The sequence below is a fragment of the Dendronephthya gigantea genome, unplaced genomic scaffold, assembly GCF_004324835.1.
Source record: "Dendronephthya gigantea isolate DGI-Jeju-01 unplaced genomic scaffold, DenGig_1.0 000345F, whole genome shotgun sequence".
Taxonomy (NCBI): Eukaryota; Metazoa; Cnidaria; class Anthozoa; order Malacalcyonacea; family Nephtheidae; genus Dendronephthya; species Dendronephthya gigantea.
The window spans coordinates 44,571-67,048 of NW_021163355.1; the positions used below are offsets into that span (position 1 = coordinate 44,571).

A 22,478-nucleotide genomic window follows, 5' to 3' on the forward strand; every position below is an offset into this window, starting at 1 on the left:
ATTTGGAATTACAAGGTGAGTCTCGAAGTTAAGGTTAGTTTCCGTTGAAAATATAGGAATGGAAATGTAATGGAGGATTTCCTGTCGCTATGAGTATAACAAGACAAATTCAATAGTCCTGACCTCTTTCTCTAAACTGTTCTCGTAAAAGAGTATGAAACAATTTCTTATGTTTTCAATGTGACAGACGCGAGAGGAACTTCTGGGGCACTCGAATCTGATTTGCACGCATTTGCAATGGAAAAAGATCTGAGTGGAAACTACGTTGTCTTTTGGAATCACCTTTAGTTTGAAGTCCTGTATGAATGTTTAGCTGATGAACTGAAATAGGTTAGTGATAAGCCTAACTGCTCTAGCTTTTTAACAGTTCTTCATAAAGCGTCCCCCCCTTATTCCTCGATAGGAATCAAACTCAGTAACGTATCTCTGCTATCAGGTGACTATTATTTGAGAGTCTTGTTGGAACAAAACGACGAGGAGACGCCGATAACAAATGTGTGAGTCCACGACATTTATCTATCAGGGTTTGCAAATATTCAAACTACTTTCCATGTGCTTTTCTGTCTGGCTTCCCCCTATTCTCTATATTGCTGCACAGTTCACGCAATGTTATTTGTCCTGCAGAATGTAGTAGAGAAGTATAGAATCATGGATGAAACCATTCAAGATTCGATCGACTTTTCTATTTTGTTTTCAGGCTCGAGTTGTCTAACGATCTGTATCACTGATTCCTATTGACAACTAAACCAACTATGAAAGCAATGTGCCTTCAGGTGAGGATGTCGTTTAGGCGAATGTAGCCATGTGTAGCCTTCGAAGAATGAATTAAACAAATTGGAATATTTCATTCACAGGCGATGACTAAAGTTTATGGAAAATATCACGAAGAGATTGGAGCTTTTAATGACACCAAGCTAAGGATCATCTGTTATTGATCCAGTGTTACTGCAGGAGCCTGAACTAAACTAACTTTATTCATACTGTTTCGTATTTTTAGCATTTACATGAAAATGGCATCACTAACAGGGATTGGAAGGTAAGCACGCCCTAATTTATTTATCACTACTGTCTTTATATCCTAAACTTTAACGACCATAATTTAACTTTTTCTTCTTAGCCAGAAAATGTTTTATTGTGTTCCTCGTATGACGAAACGCTTATAAAGGTTTGTGTCGGTTGTGTATTGAACTTGTGTTTAAATTGCCCTTTAAATTGTTGAAGAAACCATTCGATGTGACCATTGCCAGCAAATCCTGGAAGTCACTATAATCTCAATTCCGAGTTTTGTCCGTGATTTCGTTTTACGAAAGCAGAGCGCATTCTGCAAACGTTTTAGGTTCAGTTATTTCTCATTGTTACAGTTTCTCAATGATAACAATTAATTTTTTAGATCAGAATTCCTATATGGAAACATCTGTGGTACACCAAGTTACCTCGCTACCAAAATGTTAATCCCGTAGCCTGAAGAACGATCCTACAAGAAATCGTCTGTTATATGTTTGGTATGCCATATACTTCAGTTTACTCAAATTCACGTAGTGAACACGATTTGTAATGAAGCTGGAGGTAGCTTAACCTCATTTCAAAATTGGAGTACGTCAATGAAAAGTTAACGTCTTTTAGACTTTCCGGATCTTCTTTATTTTCAAAGCAGGCAAATAACCCATTGGAGAAACAAGTCATAAATTTCCGAACAACCTCTGGAAGAATGTTAGCAGTGAAGCTAAGGATCTTATAACAAAACTGCTTACTGTTGGTCACAGAAAATGCATCACGGTTTCAGAAGCTCTGGAACATCCTTGGATGAAGGTGATGATGAAATTACTAACCGCCTTATAACACCCCGCATCTAAGATTTTTCAAAATCGGCTGACCTTTTTCGTCTGAAGTCCCAGCTTTTTCGAATTGTTAGAATTAGTTTGGTTGAAGTTTAGAACTGATACAGCTATCCAGCATAAATAAAGTCAGTTTAGTTCAGGTTTCCTCCTGTAGTAACACTGCATCAATACGGGATGACCCCTACTGGACCTCCATGAAGGACAATTTAGAACTGATAGAACTATACGGTATAAATAAAATTAGTTCAGTTAGGAGAGAAAGCTTTTAAAAGTGTTAGATTGATCCACGATTTAACAAGTTTTTTTGTCTTTTGTAGGATAAAGAAATGATAGAAAAAGCAGAAAAAATGATAAAACCGACCGTGGATGGAAGATCAATGTCTCCGCCCTTATAAAAGGTATGTTGAAAACTACGATACTTGTCCCGTTCTTCCGTCCAATGACCCTTATTTTCAACTCGCAATTGCAATGAAACATTACATGTTTGCAAGTTACATCGAAATTTAACCAGCTTTCCGAAACAATCTCAAGGCGCTGTTACACTACGCAACTTTCCTTGCAAATTGCAAAACCATTCTACTCCTGAGGCATCTAAAGTTGTCAAATACGAACATCTATTACGATCTGCTAACGTTTCCTTAGTATTTCGAACACTCTTTACAAATTAACATCCTTCGGATTATAATTGCATTGCAAGTTGTAAGGAAAATTGCATATTGTATAGTAGCGCCTTCAGTAAAGTTGAAAACTCACCGTGCAATGAAACATTGCATGTCGGCAAGTTAAAAGGCAGAAAATAACTGTCACCGTACATGGTGAAGACTGGCCGACGGTCACGTTCAGCAGACGAGGCTCTGCGAGCAAATAAAATACTCAGTGGCGAAGCCAGCACGACATTTAGCAGCATGACTGAAAATGCTTCATGTAAGATCACATCACTAGTTATTCCGATAAATAAAAGAACAGGGGCCGGTTGTTCGAAAGGTGGATAAGTCGCTATCCAACGGATAACTCACTATCCAACGGATAAGTTTTATCCAGCGTGTGATTTGGGTTGCACGAAGCTTGTATAACTTTACCAGAGGATAAAAATCGCTATCTACCGGATAAATTTATCCAAGGTCCGGAGGTGGTTTAAATCCACTATCCAGTGGATAAATTCAAAGATACAAGGTAACACTGTAAACATTTATATAAAATAGGACAAAAATGCAATATTCCTCTTACTGTGTTTCAACAAACTAATACACATCATGATTGTATTCACTATATATTAAAAATGTTTTCGAAGTGCAATTTGTCGCAGCAGCGTTTCACGTTGCCTACACATTCCGTTCGACCGGCGATTTTTTGGACATCCTCGCATTTATAACAGGTGGTAAATTTACTATACGCTTCTAATCAGTTTATAAACGCGAATATGCAAAGAAAGATTCAACCTATTCCAAGGAAACTTGCTAATATCTAAGTAATTTCATTCACGAACATTAAAATAGTGTTTCTAAATTTGCTATGGACCGAAAGGCAAAGCGTTGCAAGGTCAAGGAATAAAATTGCAATGTGTTTAATTAATAAAATCACTATGATGTGAAGTGCAAAGTTCGAGCAAATCACTTGTTCAAGCCTTTTCCATTCAGTAACTATACTCGAGAATTCGTAATGATTATGAATTCAATGTTGTAAATGCTTAGCAACAGCTGACGTTGTGGTACGAAATTTCAGAATAATACTGTTTTCTTCTGGTAAATTTTAACTTATCTATTGGTAGCTATCCACTTCACTATCCACGCTTCCTGCAACGCGTTTTTATCCAATGGATAACTATCCAGATTTATCCGTTGGATAGGACTTATCCGTTGGATAAGTTATCCATCTTTCGAACAACCGGCCCCAGTTCCATACCTATACTTTTGTACGTGTGAAACTTTTCGCTTGATTTTCTTTTAATTGTGAGAATCCGACCGTGCAGCAAACATTGAAATAAAGCGATAACACTAAACTTGATTGTGATAGCCCTGAGTATATACCGCTATAATAGCTTTGTTCCTCATAATGATATGCTGGATTCCTCGTCCAGGTATAACTTCTAAAACACGCCTTATTTTTACTTGTATTCCAATGCACCTAAGTTAGTAAAAAACCTGACAAACCCGCTGGTAGGGTGTAAAGAATTTATTTCTAAATCAAAAACTCGCTCTTACATAAGCCACTTATTGAAAAATTTTCGCTATATATTTCAGTCAGATGGATCTCTCAGTCATTTCTCATTCCTTAGTGAACAAATAGTATTTCAGTGAATTGCTAGAACATACCTGAAAAACAGCTATAAACTTCAATTCTCAAAGATATGTTGCGTACCATGTCTTTGGATGAATGCGGATGTAAAGCGCGGTTACAGTTGGTGATAGGACATTTTCCACCAGCGAGTCTCTAATGAAATGAATAATTTGTTAAACAATTAATCTTAATCACACATTAAAAGTTATATATGACCGCATGGAAATGATGTGATGCATATAACGTGACAGGGTAATCTGTAGAAGCCTTGCTTATTAATCCAGCTAACCCTGACTAGTCCATTTATTTTGTAATGATCGAATTTTTGCCCGTCGGAACTACAGGACACAGAATAGGTCTTCACCCACTAATTATAATCACGACGACTTTGAGTGAAATCGCTCCGACAAACATCTTTCTTGCCGAATGCATTTGGTCCTGGTTATTTTTCCGTGCAGACCAGGAAGCTGCCTCATTTAAGCGACCATGTCCTGTCGACTTATCCGCATTCCCAACACTTGTTGCTATTATCTGGGATGTTATGTGTCTTCAGTACGTGGGCCAATAATTAGTATCAATTATCTTCTGGCACCAAAACACCATCGAACAATCATCAACAAAAATGAAATGATAATGCATATAATTTTGCCATACACGGCTCCTCCAGAATTGAAACCAGTCGAGGTACAGCGTTATTTCCATTGATTTTGTGAAATCTTTACTTGGGGGTTAACATCGAATTTTATCACATTCCCATATAGGGGAATTACTGAATAAAAAAATAATGTCCAACAGTCCTAATATGACATAATAATAAACTGAACATATACCATGTAGCCTGCAATATTTACCTTGCTTGGTATGTCAGTCCATCAAATCCATGTATGGCACAGCGATGGATGGAGGTGTAGTCAGTGATAAGAGAAAGGTAATAATTGTTAGCAACTCCTGGGTTGCCATACTTTATTTGATCTAAAATTGAAACACAAGGAACAAGTAAATTATTATATTATTGTCCAGGGTTGTGAGGCTATCAGCATTGTGATATCCCAGGTTCATGCGTACCGCTACCATGGGACAACATTCCTTAGCGAACAAATAGTATTTCAGTGAATTGCCAGAACATACCTGAAGAACCGCCATAAACTTCAATTCTCAAAGATATTTTGCCGTACCAATTCGACTCTATATGCCATAGAATCTACAATTGAGATTACAAGAACATAACTATCACACAATTGAAACTATAATTGTATATGAATCACAAGGGCCTATACAGTATAGTAACAGCATGTATTTTTGACTTCTATAACACAAGAATATACAGAACAAAATGCAGGTTGTTTTCTTTCATATTCACATAATACCCCCAACCCCTGACAGTTACATATATATTGGTAAATGCAATTACATAATAGGAAAGGGAGAAAAAAAATCTATTTTTTATAACACCAGTGAAATATTGTGTACGCATAATACTTAGCGCTATGACCCATGCTGTCATGCTTCCATCACCAGATATCATGAAATCATCTTGGTTTTTTAATGTTGAAATTAATCCGTTTAATTTAAAAAGCACAAAAATACCACCAAAATATAGCTCGAAAATTTCTAATCAAGAAATTAATCAATATTGCTGTTAACCTGACACTGCAGTGCAGCTCTAAAAATCATATCAAATTACACAGGATTACAAAATGGAAATATAACTCGCCTTTGGAATTTCGTTATTTTCTTCGTTATTTTTTATCCTGTCGTCTTTTAACCGTTACATATAAACTGTAAAGGCATTAGTTATCTTTTCTGATAGGATTTAAGTCAGGATGGGCAGAAAAACTCGAAAAATATAGATTTTTTTATTTGTTATTGTGTATAGCGAGGCGTTGCTCAGCCGCATGCACAAGTGGTTGTCGCGTGAGGTTAGAGGTGTCAAAAACGTAATGTTGCCTACCCCGTGGGGGTAAAATAAGCCCAGAAATCGATTTCTGGGTAAAATTGTCCCTAGAGGTCATAATTGTCAAATTTTCGCTAATATGGTGATAATTATATGCACATTTTCGGGTTTCCGTTTGTAAACACATTTGTTGGAAATATCACTACAAATCGCCAAAGCAACTGTATTTCGAGTAAAATATATGAAAATATTGATCCCAATGTAAGCTACAAATATTTGGAGGTTTTTAGGCGAGATTTTTGGAAGGCTTTGCGTATTTTTGCTTCTCTAACATTCAATTTAAAAAGTACAAGTTCTGCAATAAATATCTTGGCTTATAGGAAAGCTTTTGAAATGAACTAAAGTTATACAAATAGGTAAATGTTTTTTCTTTAAGATAATACAATTTCTAGTTGAATTGATAAAACACTTCCAGATAAAACCGAAATTATCTGTGTGCGCCGTTTACGACCGGACAGCAATGAGTTTAGTGGTCTCATATTTATTAAAATGGGTGAAGTATTCGCAGAGTAATCACAAGTTTAAATGAGCTTACCACTTTGAAATATCCTCTGATCGGACGTCTAACTGAGAGGATCCCTTAAACATCGAGAATACTTCATTAACAAGTGCCGCATTCTGTCCTGTTTGAGAAGGTACAAGAACTTCATCTTGGGTATTGGTTACTCTTTGCTCCGTTGGAAGTTCCATTCTGTTGTATGAGGACAACACTTGTAGTTGGTGTGATGAAAGGATGCAGATTGTCCGTTGGATGTTGTGCTTTTGTATTTGAGACGGACCACATTAGATATCAGCGCGAAATTGACACATTCATGGGATTCGAACCCATGAACTCCTAAAAAGGAGTATCCGCAAAATGTGTTCTTTGTGTGGCCAGGAAAAAGAGAGAGCTACAGGGCTTCTCCCAAACCGACTGGCAGACAATACGAAACGTAGAGGACAAGACAGTACAACACAACACAACACAAAACACACAACCGACGACACAACATCCAACAACCCACAACCCACTAACTCTGTAGCTGAAACGACAAAAAATATGGTGAGTTGTTCCTAGAAAATAAGCATCACAATTAGCATGAAGGCAATTGCTGGCTGGGGTTTAACTGACGGCATGGATATGGGGTGGCTTCTTAGGGTTGGATACTGAAACTAAACTACGATCGTCTTTGTCTGAAAAACACAAAAAAAAATTATTAGTAGCTCCCTAGAAAACGAAAAGCAAAACACAGTTAGACAAGCAGTGAGCCGTGTTTCCAGATACGGGGACAGAGATTCTTAGCTAACAGCGGGGCCACGGGGTCTACTTCTATTTAAAAAATTAATTATACATACCTTGATCCTACCTAAAGAAAGAACTCACTTACCTGAGAAAAACGGTCGCAGACGGCTCTGTTTTATAGCCTGTAGGCTCTTGCATAATTCAGCAAAATTAAGACAACTTGATTGGTTATTTCTGTGTCAATTTGTCATTGGTCAATTTTTGTACTCCACGATTGGTTCAATAAAAACCAATCAGATTGGTTAATCTATATTCAAAATTTGATACCGTTTCTTTGATATTTGCAAGGTGATTGCACAACAAATGTTCGATTTCACACGTTTTGGAGCATATTCCAAGCCAATGTATCACAGTATGAGTGTATTTGTTCGATTATTTCTCTCATGAAGTTCACAAGAAATTACAGTTCAATCATTATTAAAAGGCTTTATTCCCCTACCAGCTTTAGAACCCCATCGAACAGGAAAGTCGGAATTTAAAAGGCAAGTAAATCTTTCAAACTGTTGTAGCACTTGAATTCTGTGGTACATTTAACTACTGAACCTTTCAGAATATTGTAGAATTGGGCATGGCATGGAATAATAGTAAATATAGCAAACTGACAAATTCGCAAATGTAGTAAATTTCAAGGCTAAATATTGCAAATTCCAGTGGAAATACGGCGTTTTACCGCCATGCATACATAGCTATTCACAGCTACGATATTCACGTGTTGTATATATTCAATATTACACATCAAAGCGGCCTAATTCTTTGGATATTGCCCAAATGCAAACGAAAACCGGTTGCAGTGGTTTAGCTCACATATTCAGGATTATTTTGATATCTTTAGCGTCAAAATCAAGCCTTTAGAAGATTTTTGCCCATTTTTTATATAAACATACCTGATGATATGAATTATCGCATCACCGGCAATAATATTTCACAATAATAAAAATTTCGGGCCAAAAGCCGAAAATCTGACCTAGGTCCGATTCGAGCTTGCCTTAAGCACGTGATTAGCAATGATTATCGCTTAGAACTTATAAAATGCTCTTTCTTTGATTTTTTGCACATACTACACCAAGAATTACTCAGAATTAAAACAGAATGATAACATGTCAAATTCTAGACATTTTGAAGACAACAGAGACCAAAAAAGCGAAAAAATATGGAATTTCCAAAATATTTTGCAATGGGTGAGTAATTTCAGATAACAAAGCAAGCTATTATTTTAATTCTTATTTTCACGTATAATACAAATGCAGGTTATAACTATATGCTGGTTGGAATATACTATTCAAAGAATCGTTTTAACCGCTATCGTTTACTGGTATTCCGGGGTCTTTAGCCCAAATACTTGCTGAGATATTTAATGTTTTTCTTCTGTGCGACAATATTGTCAGGAGTAATAGCCTAATAGGGACCAGACGGGAATTAGATATTATAGTACTTGTATATAATAATTGTAGGAAAAAAATATTCCCTGTGATATATCTTCATAGGAAAAAGTATCAAAACGGATTATTTTCAACATTAAAAAACCAAGATTATCTGATGATGTCTGGTGATGGCAGGCATGACAGCATGGTTCTTAGTGCCAACTACTTCGCAGGGCCACGTGTTATGCCTACACCATATTTTCTGTACAGTTCCATCATTCATTTTACACTGATGTTATATATTTTTTTTTTATTCTCCCTTTCCTATTATGTAATTGCAGAACGAATATTCAATATATTAGTGTACCACATAAAAACTCATTATGACAATGGCTATCGGACGTCTATTGCATCGGAGATACGACTTGTGGTAAGCCAAATTCAATGTTATTTCTTGCGATTTTTCTATGATGTCTTACATTGTTTTTTTGTAAAGATTCTTCAATGTTTTCTCAGTCTGCGAGCTGACAACGTCAAGGCCTTGTGCAAGACAAAAGTGGAAAAGTCAAATTCACTTCGTATGTTAATTGTTCTGAAAGGAAAACGTTGGTTAATGATGATGCAAGGCATGTCAGTATTCTGCTTCCAAAATTCCTTTTCTTGTTAGTGTAATACATTCTCATTTTTGTTTTAGTTCTGCAGAAGATAAGACAACCGGGATTGTTTCACTGCCTTACAGCGAGGCGATGAATGTTATTCCTGTGTGCTTACAACAGGTAAACTTTTCTATCATAATATATCATCTGGCATTAAGTTTCGATTGAAGTTCAACTTTCTTCATTTTCTAGAAATTGGAATGGGAGGTGTTGGATGTTGTTCTGAGAAACTTTCCGGAGGCACTGCAAGATAAAAACTTGATACATTCTCGAAAGCACTACTTACGTTCAATATGTACAGTGTTATCTAAAATGGTAAGGGATGTAAAGTTGTGCACTTTTCACACAAAATCATGAACTAAAAATTTTACTTTGCATTCAGGTTTGAAATTATGATTTTCTTCCTGGATTATTTCGTGTTCCTCATGATATGCGCCGACCTCATTTGTACGCTAGAATTTTTCCAGTACGGTTCTTATCATTCAGTTTTTTGCATCTATCATAATATCTTACCATAACTATACCAAAACCATACCATACCATAACCATAACCATACCACATCATATCATATAATCATATCATATAATCATATCATATAATCATATCATACCATAACTAACCATAACCAAATCATACCATACGATAACCATATCATACCATACGATAACCATATAATCCCAAAATTATATCACACCATACCATACCATGACCAAATCATACCATACGATAACCATATCATACCATAATTATATCACACCATACCATAGCATAACCAATTTATACCATAATTATATCATACTATACTAATGATTTAATTGGATCTTTTATTGTAACATGTGCAGGTATTAACAGAGCTGTGTACGTACCACATTTTTATTGGGCAAGATGAACAGGTAAGAACCTGCTTCACTTTATTTTCAGCGGTTGTCTGTTCTCGCTTAAACGTTGTTGTATATTTCGTCTAGTTTTGTCTGATGCGTACTTTGGAGATTGGTTTGGTTGCTCATTCCACGACGTTAAGCGTATCTTGTCTCACCATATGTATGTTAGAAATGTCTTCAGTTATGGCAAGGTATGGCTACTTAAGATTGTCTGGAATTTGAGACGTTTTTTATGTCCATTAGCACTTTGTAAAGAATGAAGTTGATTTAAGTAATTGCAGCGTTTTAGAAGTTTATTACTTTGGAGATATTTGAAATCGTGCCTTGATAATGTGCTCAGTGAATTTACAGAAATGTTTTTCAATAAACTCCAGCCTAAATGTAACGTCTCTTGTTATGCGAGATACTCCTTCACAAGATTATTTGGGTAATAATTTCTAAATTTTCTGTCCTTAGGCTGCTCCCAACATATCTGGAAAAGTTTACTAAACTTTCGCCAACGCCTCAAGTTGTCATACCACTGTTAGAATTTCTCTCTGGTATGTTTCTTGAAGTTACGTAAATTAAGAAATCTTTTATGAAATATCAATGTACCCCCTAAGGAGAGCTAGGTTGTATAAACACTCAATCGTATTCGACGAAAAGTTGCTAACATTCTTTTAAAACGTTTAAATAGCATTGTCAAAGCTTCGTGATTAGTACAAAAACTTCACAGCGATCCATTTGAAACAAGTCATTGGAATATGTTTGCCTCACACAGCATCATCGAGGTTTGTTTAACGCGATAACATCTCAAACTTTTTATTATTGGCTTTGTGAAATTGAATAAAATATAAACGAACTGATATGTTTCACCTTAGATACTCTCAATACACGGTAACTCTTGCTGATAATGTCATTTCATCCTGGTTTGTCAACTGTCCACTGTTGTTAAGAAAACAATTCGTGCCATTGATTACAAAAGTAAGTCCACATGTCATTCTATGGCCACGGAGATTGCTTGCTAAATTTTCAATAGATATTAAGAAGTGGTGTTTAAACTTTATACAGCTTAGGCAGTGTTGTTACATAAACTTGTCCATTTCATGTTACATAATTTTGCTTATATGCAAGCTCGTTTTCAATCATTTGTCCTTGTATTCCTTTAGAGTCTTAACAACGCAGATATATCTTCAGATGCTGCAAACCCATACCCTTAGTCACTAATCCCCCACCAAATTCCATTCACTCCCAAACTCCCTTGAGAAATCAAAGGAAGACTCAAGCAACACACTTAGTTCAGAGATGATGGAAATCGTGGGTGATATGATGGTCAAATATACATTTTCTTCTTATTTGACCCAACCAAAAAGGTCTGTATGTTGGTTTCGTATTTTTCTGCACTGTGTTTCAGGGAAGATGACTATTTTGTTGTTTTTATAGAACTGCAGTTGTTGAACGACTCCTGCGCAATGGCGTCAAGATCTTGGTTGCTTGGCAATGTGTTGATCACGGTTACAGTCAACAAGCAGGCAACTTCGAACATGTCATGCGCATATTGTTCGGCAGGAAAAGTGTTTGTGTGAGATGGTTCACTGCAGAAGGGCACGGAGCCTGAGGTTTTAAAAGTTGAGCTTAAGAGAAACAAAAACGAGGCCTCAATTAGTCAGGTAAGGAAAATTCTTTCAGTATCATTGTTTAAATTGGCATACACTGTCTGCCCAGCGTATTCATGCTTAAACAGCAAAATATATTTGCAGGAGCGACCAAGTTTTAATATTCTTCTAGTGAAAGCTCTTAAGAACGTATTTGACATTTCCATTGATAACGACAGTAATATCGTGTGTTTGAACGTTAAAGATGAACTCAGGGATATTCTAAACAATACAAATTATGGCCCTAGAGTTATTTCCGATAAAAACCTGTCGAAGTTGGTTCGTCATATTGCAATGCATGTTAAATAAATTTGGTCAGTAACTTAGGGTAATTTAAATGTCCGGATGTGATATTGACGGTATACGAATGTTTTTTTTTTTGCGTCAGTTATTCACCAAAATCAGAAAAAACTACAGATACCTAGGCTGTAATTGGTTACAAAGAATACGTCAGATCAAGAGGATTCGAGCTAGAGTTTCTCATGCGGTACCGGAACAATGTAGGTCGCTAGACTTAAGGAAAGACGCTCGTAATATAATAGATTTTACAAAATATATCCTTTGGTAATTCTTATGAGTTGCAATAAAACCTTTACAATTGTTCATCCTTCACTGATGAGCTCAGAATGTTTCGTTATCACGTGGTCAATGCACGACTCTTGCCCTGGAGGAGGAACCCAATCCGGATATAAATGACTTTTTTATCTAAAGTACTTCACGGAAATGCCTTCAGTTGAAATATGAAGAAAGTCGGGCTGATGTTTCAAAGATTTTATGACGCGAAGTTGAATCTTGGTTCATCGTTTCTTCAACGAAACGGGCACTGATAAGACTTCACAGATAAGATATCACAGTGGAAGCCAGTGCTCTTTCGCTGTAGCTTGCCTAGCGGCACAGAGGTCTCAACAGATGGTAGGAAATGACAACAGAGAGCGAACATGATAAAATTTTTATGAATAAAATTATTCCGAAAATAACAAAAAAGATCAACCTGGTTGGGTGACATCTAGAGGTCTAATTTTATTCTTTCTCCAACTATGAGATTTGATGTGAGCCTCATTTTTGTTTCTTCTGTCCATCTATTATTTCTTGAAAACAAATACCATGAAACATGGTTCAAAATATTGAGACATTTTATAAGCACGATGTTTGTAGAATACTTTGCAACGCTTAACAAAAATCCGTAACTGGTATTTTCAATTTGTGTTTATAGCTTCAATCTCGTTCTACTGCAGTTTCCGATAGCAAAATGAAAGGTAGGATATTAATTGTAATTTAAATTTTTTTAAATTTGATGAAGTATCGTATACCTCAAAACCTTCAACACCACTTTGCTGGTATTACTAAATGACGCTCAGAAAACTTCGAAACATTAATTTTGCACTTTAGCGAGTTTCGAATTATGGAGTTTTTTATTGCTGAGAGAAGAAGCACTGGCTGAAGCCGTTGCTAGATCATTCCTCATTTTTTTCATTTTCAGTAATAATCAGTATTATTCACTCGCATATATTTATGTATCTTTCTCTCTGTAGTGGCATTCGCAAGTAAGTGAAAGGAGTGAGCCGTTTGAACCCGTTCTTACTTACGGTCACTTATTGAAAATTACTAGCTATACTATTTACAAAAAGTGCTGAAAGACTTCTCTTTAGGCCTCGACTGAAAACCATTATTCCATTGCACTCTTTCATTCATCTCTATAAAAAAATCACTTTATATTTTGAAACATCTATGACATGAAGAGAAAGTGCAACATTTGGAGAGAAAAACTCACCAAGTGGAAAATTATCAAAGAAAGCCAAGTCAAACCTTCCCCCTTAAAATTTGCAACCCGTCACCAGAGTTGTCGATGGGAATTAAAACATTTGTTGAAGTTTGCAAGTCGATTGTATTGCTACAAATATCACGAACATTTTTTTTTAATTTGTTTTTATTCTAATATCCATTCTACTTTACATATTTCAGTATAAAGTTGTTTTGTATTGACAAGCTTTTTGACTTACAGATGTGATTTACTACAATATTGAAAATGGCTTGATTGACGAAGGTGGACTTGGTGGAGTTGTTGAGGATTATGCCATTGCAATGGCGACATAATTGATGAAATCAATGGCGAAAAGAATTCTTTAGTCAACTAGAGTCGTGTTAGAGTACCATGTTTAGAAGGCGCTTGCGACGGACGACGAAAAACAGCGATTAAATTTGCAAAATATGGCTGAAATTGTGTTTTAGTGGGGGTTAAGTGAAATGAAATATGTCGTATCGCACAAAACATCGTTATTTCTTTGGAAATTTATAAATATATTAAAAGCATTTTTTTCATCATATGGCGAACATTTTTAGAAAATAGAAAAAATTAGACTTTTCCGGGTGAATCAGTAATTTTATGCCTAATTAGCAGTTGACCTGGAATGGTTAATTTGCTTGTAAAATATAAAACTGATGATAATTTCACCCTCCAGTGACCACCCCTAAAAGCAACCATTCTGAACCATAAGCAATTCAGAAGACTGTAGCTTTGATAATTCAGGATTTAGAGCTATGGCGGTTATGACCGATGGTCATTTTACCCTTAAACAATTGAGATAACCTGTTTTGCATGAAATGCACACACTCCTTTACAGGGCCTTGACTAGTAAATATACCTGAGTTACACGGGCTGTTGATATCACAATTGTTTATCTCTTCACGCACTTCACGCAATAAATCACATCATTAGCAGGGGATGGGTTAACTTTGCAATTCCGGACTTGACTTGATATGTTCATATCAGAGAGATGTCGGTATTGGAGAGGTACATATTAAGACATGTTTACATTTTCAATTGCTGCTGCCATCTTCTTCTTTGATATATGTGAACGAGTAGATAAGTTATGGATTTTTCTGATAACAGCACCGATTTCATGTATTGAAATGCAACGCCAATACCCTACACACAACTAATAGCGTAGTAAAATTTAAGATAAATGGTACGATAATTTATTCAGCTTTAGAGAGATTACATGTTCTGACGTTTTGGGTTCATTACGAGAGCTAAATCCAACAAGGCTACAGGACCCGATATTATACCTCCTATTGCTTAACGAAAGATAGCAGAAGAAGTCTCTACTATGCTTAATCTGCTAGCCTCCTCCGCAAGCATATCTTATGTATTAATATTAGGCATTTATATTTCGCTTGGGTTAGCTGTGTCGGGGAAGGCGAGGAAAAAGTGGGAGATCAGCAATTTTTTTTTCTCGCTCCCCGACAAAGCTAACCAAAGCCAATTATAAATGCTAATATTTTGTATTTCGCGCATAAATTGAGTAACTAATTTAGTTACAAACTTCCAGCCGTAATATTCCGGCTTTTCTCTATCCTTGTTTTAAAGATCCCGGCTTTTCTCTTCCCTGTTATAAAAATTTCGGCTTTCCATTCTTTGTTTTTAAGATTCCGGCTTTTCTCTTTCCTTGATTTAAAGTTTTAAAGATTCTGGCTTTTCCTATTCCTTGTTTTATCGTCCCCCGTTCCCTTCTCGATTCCCCGTAACTGGTTTTAAGGCTAGTTTCCACTCAGGAAAATCTCCTTTGGATCGGAATGGACAGTAAAATTTCTTTTGTCGCTGAGTTCTAGGCCCGGCGTTTATACAAAAGAAACTTTCCGTCCCCTCGATCCAAAGGAGATTTTCCTGAGTGGAACTAGCCTTTAAAGATAGCCCTTTTCCGCCCCTCCCTTGCATATGAACTAACGCTAATTAAAAATTTTTTGCGCTATCACATGACCAGCCTTAACCAGGGTTTTCGCCGCAGCGTGGGTCGTGGAGCGTAGTAGAATAGCCTGGCCTGCGAAGTTGGAATATGTCAATGTACACACCACACCCGAATTACGAAAATTGCACTTGTCAGCAAATCGTCACAAAGTTTAGTAAATGTCACGTACCCTCAATATTCCATTATGAATAGGAAAGTTTACTTGAACGAGATCCGCATGTCTTCGGTTATTTGATACAAAAATCAATTCATATGAAGAAACATTGGCGTTGAATAAATGTGTATCATCTGCACATGGGATAGAAACTTCGTCATAATTATTAAGTCGTTTTTTGGCTTCACCGAAAAAATAAGCCTGGAAAATTTGGCATAAAACGATAGACAAAAACATGATTTATCTTTAATTTAATTTTCAAGTCAAAGAACGTTTTTGGATCAATATTTAAATATAAGTTACGCTTGTGTTCCTTACAACGGAAACAGACCACGTGAATGAAACAGCTCACAAATTTTTATAAATCTAGCAACATCTATTGTTTGCTTTACTTTAGTTTATTGAAAGGTTCCTGTTACTGTTTCAGGAAAGTAGCGGTAGTATATTTACTGTGTTTTAGGCAGAAAATGGTTGTTTATAACAATTGAGTCTCATCATAGGTAAGTGAAGTTTCCTTCTCTTACAACAACAATAGGGCCATTATGGGATACCAGATATGGATACTGCACATCGACAACTTTACAAAAGAAGGTAAGAGTTTCCAGCTTCCCGCCTGCTTCAGGGTAGCGCAGAAAGAAATAGGAATTTTTTCCCCTACCACGGTTAGAACCAATATTTTACAAATAACCTAGTGAAATGCCACTCTGACAACTTTATGATGGTCTGGGACTTTTATTGTTGTCTTCAGATTTCCTTCCTTGGTGTGTATTTGAACTGCCGTATGATCGTTTGTTGGTATCATGATTTCATTCTGCTGGGAAATACTCAATGAAAATGCCTCACTTGAGTCGTTGTCAAATTTGTATTTCAATTGACACATCTTGTTACAAACATACACATCAGGCCTCTGTGTTGGATGATGATGATATCATCGTCTTTGCATATTGCGATTCTAACTACAGAAGATATTTTGTCCTCGAGCAAATCTAATTTGTCTTCTGCTTTTACATTGTAATTCTCGTTCAATATCGTCAACAGGAATCCTTCACCAGTATGTTTTTAGCACGTAAACATTGTTATTGATATCAACAGAAAGGGCCATTAAAATATTGCCTGTAATTTCAGGTAATTCAATCTGTTTAATTTTTCCTTCCTCCTGGATAATCATGATTTTCTAATAAGGCGGAGTACGAGGGAAAGTAAGAACACCCCCTGACTTTTCACAGCATATGGAGAAGCTCTTTTTTTTCATGAAGGGTCTGTTCGTTTGGAGGATGAGGCAATTCCTCTTTTATAGAATTTCTTGCTGAAATTTCGTGCCAGCTTATTATTGGATGAAAACTGCGAGTGGGAAGTTCAATCGTTGGCATGCAGGCGGACACTTCAAATGAACATTTATTACTGAATTTGCAAACATATTGAAACAAAACATAGTTGATTAACATAACCGACAGACGTTCTCCACCCGTTGAGTTTTATTCAACAACGATTTGACTCCATCGTTCAAAGACACTGAGAATATCTCTTGAATCAGTTGAATGGCTTGTAAGCTATGCAGCTTCTTCCAAAACGATAAACATTCGGTGATTGCGGTCTCAGGACAATCGAGATGTTCCACTATTTTTGAAACTATTCGTAGCTTCGCTGCAAAAATTCGATCTTCGATACTAAATGCCTCATTCCAGAAAGCAGTGGTTGCTGCCTTGCGCGCTTCCTCGAATCTTTTTCTCGCAGTTTCTAACTCTCTGTCCGAGTTGATTTTAAGCTTTTTCCTGGCTGGAGGAAGCTCTATTGCTTGGTTTAAGATACCAGACAGAATAACGCTCGAAAGTTCACCTGGTTCGTCCTGAGTTTCGCTCTCTTTCTGCTCAAGATTTGATTTATCGAGAGAAACACTGAGTAACTCTACTCCTTCTTCTAGAAAATTATAACTGGCGAGTGAAGTTGATCTAGAAAGGCCATCGATTTTAGACTTGATATCATTTAACTCGCGTACGACAATCTTACGAATTTCGCCGTCTTTCAGTTTGTCTGCCGTCGAGGCTATGACCTTATTCCATAATAAACCAAGTGTTGAACTGAGTATACTTGTCACAATTAAAGTCGTATCGCGTTTCTTATTAACTGTACCCAAAAATTAAGGCTTTATTAAAAGCATCTGCTAAAAGGTGAGGAGGCAAAACATCATTTAGAACCAAAGCTTCTTGAAGCGATACCCTTTGTACGAAGTTCATAATGAAAAACGGTTATGGTAGGATTCGAACCATCGATTTACCACTTCTGAGACCATTGTCCTCGCCACTAGACTGCAAGATCTTGTGCTGGATGGCCATGGTTATTTAGTTTACTTTATCCTTTTACGAAGTTCACAAAAAAATAGTTTTGGCAGGATTCCAAATATCGATTTAAAACTTTGGAGAAAATTGTCTTGGCCACTAGACCACAAGTTCTTCGGGGAACGGCTATGTTTATTTGATCTACTTTATCGTTTTCACGAAGATCATAATGAAAAAACGGTTATGGTAGGATTCGAACCATCGATTTAACACATGGGAGACCATCGTCTTCGCCACTAGACCAAAAGGTCTTGTGCTGGATGCCCATGGTTATTTAGTTTACTTCATTCTTTTCATGAAGTTCATAATAAAAAATGGTTTTGGTAGGATTCGAAACATCGATTTACTACTTAGGAGACAGTTGTCTTAGCCACTAGTCTGCAAGGTCTTGTGCTGAACGGCCATGGTTATTTAGTTTACTTTATTCTTTTCACGAAGTTCATAATGAAAAAAGGTCATGGCAGGATTCGAACCATCGATTTAACACTTGGGAGACAATTGCATTAGCCACTAGACTACAAGATCTTATGGGGAATGGCCATGGTTATTTAATTACTGTATTTCTTATGACGAAGTTTATAATGAAAATCGGTTATGGTAGGATTCGAACCATCGATTTACCGCTTGGGAGACAATTGTCTTCTCCAATCGACTACAAGTTCTTGTGCTGAACGGCCATGTTCATTTAATTTACTTTATCCTTTTCACAGATTTATAATGAAACACGGTTATGGTAGGATTCGAGCATCGATTTGCCACTTGGGAGACCATTTCAGTTTGACAACCTTCAATCCAGCTGTTTTTGTAGCATTCTAGTAAAATTTTGTATGTTCCTTCACAGGCAGCTAGTGATCTAGAATAAAAATAACCAATGATTCAATATTTTGTCCACCACCACCCAAGGTGTGTGTACATAGCTTTTACTTGTAAACAACTCTAATATGTCTTTCCCTGAACAAGTAAAGTTGTCGGGTTTAAATAGAAATAAACACACTTACAATGATTTCACAACTTCTTCTTCTTCTCGTTCCCGTTTGCTTCTATCCGATTCGTTAAACAAGTTTTTAAAGAAATTCTCTAAAGCTGATAACGTGATGTTATCATTGAATCACCATCTTTTGGTGTATGGAAATGAATATTGTGTTTTCGTACTGCTTAATTCACGACCAATATGTCGGTTGGTCGGCAGCTCTATATATTTTTTATGATATTTATCTCATCTAACGAGTTTCGTACATCTCGACCAATTAATATGGCATTTAAGAGTACTAATTGCACGGATTTGGATGGATTGGCTGCGGATGGCATAACCTTGAGTATTTGTGGAGATATTGCTTTTCGATGTCGGGTCAACATACAACGAGTTGGTTTTGAATCTAAATACAAAGTCTCATTTGCGATTGCTAAAGAAACGAAACATGGATTTGTTAGTCTAGTCCTGTGTACGAAGCCTTCAAGCAGGATCTAACAATGTGTGTGGATGTTTCGTCTAATCCTGGTCCTCAATCTTTTGATAATAATCAGTCGGATGAGATGTATCAACATCGAAAGCAGTTACGTTTGATGAACACGTTTCGACCCGCTAATAATCCTGAGGAGCTTAGTTCAATGCTTGGGCAGTTGAATCTACAGAAAGGTTGGTTGTTCCATATGACCTATAGGAATATTTGCTATAATACCTACTTCGCAAACACCACCGCCACACTATACAATCACTATCATCCTGCAAATCATCAGGAAGCTATCCCTGTTAGAATCACGGACCGTGTCCCAAAGCCTGTAAATATATATGGCAGAAATTATATTAAGAGAATCAATCTCATCAATATTCCTTTATCAGGCATTGCCAACACTCCTGATACAGCTGTTACTCAGCTTTGTTCTTTTGGTCTTTTCAACTGCCGGTCTATTCGGAACAAAGCGAATTTAGTCAAAGACTATGTGGTTGAGAATGAATTTGATATATTTGCGATTACAGAAACCTGGCTTCACCCTGACAAATTTGATCATATATCTTTTGGGAATTTCACCCCGAAGGGCTACTCCTTTAACAATATCTCGAGACAACAAGGTAGGGGGAGGCATTGGTATACTATACAACAACACTTTAAAAGTGAAGCTGGACTCGGCGAAAATGTTCTCACACATTAAGTCTTTCGAAGTGATGGGTATGCAAATCAATGTGTCATCTCAAATTCTAAATATAATCGTATTATATCGACCTCCATGTAGACGATAAGTCGGAATTAACAACAAAAAAATTCTCAATCTTGTTGATTCTTTTAATCTGGAACAACGTGTACAAAAACCAACACACTTTGCTGGTCACACGTTAGACCTTATCTTGTCTCGCCATGAGGAAAATATTGTTCAATCTATTGACGTTCATGATCCATCTATATCTGACCATTACACGGTTACATATGAACTCAATTTTAAAAAACCATTGTTTCAGAGAAGGGTCGTGGAGTCACGTAAAATTAAAGCAATCAATATGGACTCGTTCCTTAATGAAATTAGGCTATCTCCGATTAACACTGGGAACACGGCTGATATAAGTGCGAAAGTCAACCAGTACAACTCGGAGCTGCCCAAAATTCTGGATCATCATGTACCACTTATTTCCAGAGAGATAATTATTCGTCCAGCTGCACCTTGGTACACTGAACAAATTAAAAACGAAAACGTATCAGAAGGAAACTCGAGCGGGTATGGCGTAAGTCAAGACAATCCTGTGATCGTCTAAAATACAGTCAGCAATGTCGCCGTGTCAGTGAGCTATTATAGGAAAGTCGTACTCGTTATTATTCTGAAATTGTTAGAGATAATGGGAGTGACCAAAAGAAATTATTTAAAACCGTTGGAAAGTTACTACATTATACCCCTGATTCTCAATATTCTGTGTGCTAATCTGATGAGAATCTAGCTAACAATTTTATGACTTTCTTTGAGGACAAAATTAATAAAATATATGAAATCTAACGGAATCCACTTAGCTAAATAAAATGTCGTTGTTTGCAGCTAAATGAAATGTCGTTGTTTGCAGTAATCCTCAGTTATTCTCCTGGTTTCTCATCGTTCCCAGTCTCTTCATCCTTACTGCGAAAACTGGTTTGAAAATATTAAAGATTTGGTGGAGAAATACTTCAATTGTGTGGTCTTCTTTTTTTTATTATATTTTGTTATGTAAAAATGTAATATTTTGGTATGTTGATTTTTTTTTAAGTTCGTGGTGTATTTCTATGTAGCCTCAGTCTTATCCTAATGGGAATTTTTTTTAGATGTGAAGAGAGGACGGCCAACCAAATTAAAGCTCTAAATGTGCTTTGTAACATATTAGGAACGTTATCTCCACTATATGAGGTATAAAATTTTAGTACTTTGAATAAATTTTAGTCCATTTTTCTAGACATTAGCGATATTATGAATCTTTTTCTAGTTTTATAACTCCTTGTTTTTTACAGGAAGAAATACTTGAGAATTCAGTGTTGTCACATTTAGACCACATTGTCAAAGATCGGGATATTTCTGTGCGGATCCGAGCTGTCCAGCTTCTGGTCGTTGTTATTGAATCCTCTGATTCACCGAAAGTTTGCGATGTTTTGCATATAATCGAGAAGGTACTCAATACAATCATATTCAGACGGTTTCATTTCTCCACTCCAATTTCCCTCTTCATTCGTGATGAGCTGATACTGTACTTCAATAGAAAACTCTTTCTTATCAGTGAAAGCTTCCTGACCTGAACCTAACTATATATCCGCAAATTGGATCGTTTTACACGGGGGTCGTGAATGCAAACGCATCAGTGAAGTAAAAGGATATATATTTCATTTATCAATTCCAGATTGCCACTGTCCAGTTGATCCTCTCAAGCGATACGTTAAGCCGTCATGTAAAGAACATGTAAGGTAATTATAGAGACTGCAAGGTATATGTAGGAACATCTAGAGACATAAAATTACATCTAATCACTGTAATTTGTCTTTGTTGCTGCAGCCTCAGGATGAAACAGCGTAGAAAGACATCAAGGAGGCTGTATTAGGATTAGTACGCTTGTTCAAGGTAATGAAGGACATGCAGAGATTGTCCACACATATTCGTTCATTGTGATGAAGTTATTTTCGTGAACAAAAATAAGTGTAATTTAATGCCACACTTGCTTCTCTTTCAGTAATTTCATTCTATTTTTGCAGATGAAATTGTTTCGTAAACCTCAAGAACGAGCCGAACGAATATTCAATATATTAGTGTACCACATAAAAACTCATTATGACAATGGCTATCGGACGTATAGTGCATCGGAAATACGGCTTTCGGTAAGGCAAATTTAATTTTATTTCTCGCGATTTTTCTAT

At 36.5% G+C, this 22,478-nt stretch overlaps 1 long non-coding RNA gene across 1 annotated transcript; it reads left to right on the forward strand.

The window, feature by feature from the left end:
* The first annotated feature begins 457 nt into the window (after window positions 1-457).
* Window positions 458-895, forward strand: LOC114542277. The gene is made up of 3 exons (XR_003689558.1): window positions 458-497; window positions 698-773; window positions 855-895. It is a non-coding gene; the product is annotated as an uncharacterized LOC114542277 (long non-coding RNA).
* Window positions 896-22,478: the final 21,583 nt, after the last annotated feature.